Source organism: Pezoporus flaviventris, unplaced genomic scaffold (genome assembly GCF_033815535.1).
Source record: "Pezoporus flaviventris isolate CSIRO_AGI_PZ_B2104156 unplaced genomic scaffold, CSIRO_AGI_Pfla_v1 ptg000020l, whole genome shotgun sequence".
Taxonomy (NCBI): Eukaryota; Metazoa; Chordata; class Aves; order Psittaciformes; family Psittacidae; genus Pezoporus; species Pezoporus flaviventris.
The window spans coordinates 8,463,221-8,464,123 of record NW_026892568.1 but is presented as its reverse complement, the minus strand read 5'-3'; positions in this window follow the sequence as shown (position 1 = coordinate 8,464,123).

Sequence of the window (903 nt, the reverse complement as noted above, 5' to 3'; positions counted from 1 at the left end):
CCGGCTCTGCTATGTGCAAGTGTCGGGCTTGGCACAGGAGGCTCCTCCGTTGACATTGTCCTCTCCCCAACACGGCACCTCCAGACGGTTCTGCACACTCATGGGGTCATCGCAGGGTCCCAGACTGGGAGGGACCTGAAGGATAACGGGGTCCAACCTTTCCCGGTGAAGCACGGGATCATCACAAAATGGACTGGGTTGGAAGGGACCTTAAAGCTCCTCCAGCTCCAACCCCTTGCCCCAGGCACGGACACCTTCCACTGGAGCACCTTGCTCCAAGCCCGTGTGTCCAACCTGCCCTTGAACACTGCCAGGGATGGGGCAGCCACAGCTTCTCTGGGCACCCTGTGCCAGCGCCTCAGCACCCTCACAGGGAAGAGCTTCTGCCTAAGAGCTCATCTCAGTCTCCCCTCTGCCAGCATGACCCAGACTCGATGGCCCAGCACCCTGCCCAGCTGAATTTTAAGTGTGTCCAGTGCTGGGAAGTCCACCACTTCCTTGGGGAGATTATTCCAGTGACTGCTTGTTCTCAGTGTGAAAAACTTCCCCGTTGCATCCAGCAAAATCTCCCCAGGAGTAACTTGTCTCCATCACCCCTCCACTTCTCCATGGGGCTCCTTGCAAAAAGGGAGTCTCCATCTTTTGTAGCCATCCTTTAAACACTTGGGAACTCTCTACCTTAGAATTGTCTCTGTCTCCTCAGCTCTGCATCCTGGGATGCACCCACAGCCTGGCAAGCTCAGCATAACTGCAGGGAGCCCTATGCACGTTGGCGTGTCCACTGCCCCCCTTGCAGCACTCCGAGAGCATTTACATCCACCCCACGCTTCATCACGTCCTTCCTCCATCCCCAGGAGCTGCAGGAGGTATTTACTGGTGGTACCCACCACAAAAGTGGGTGCT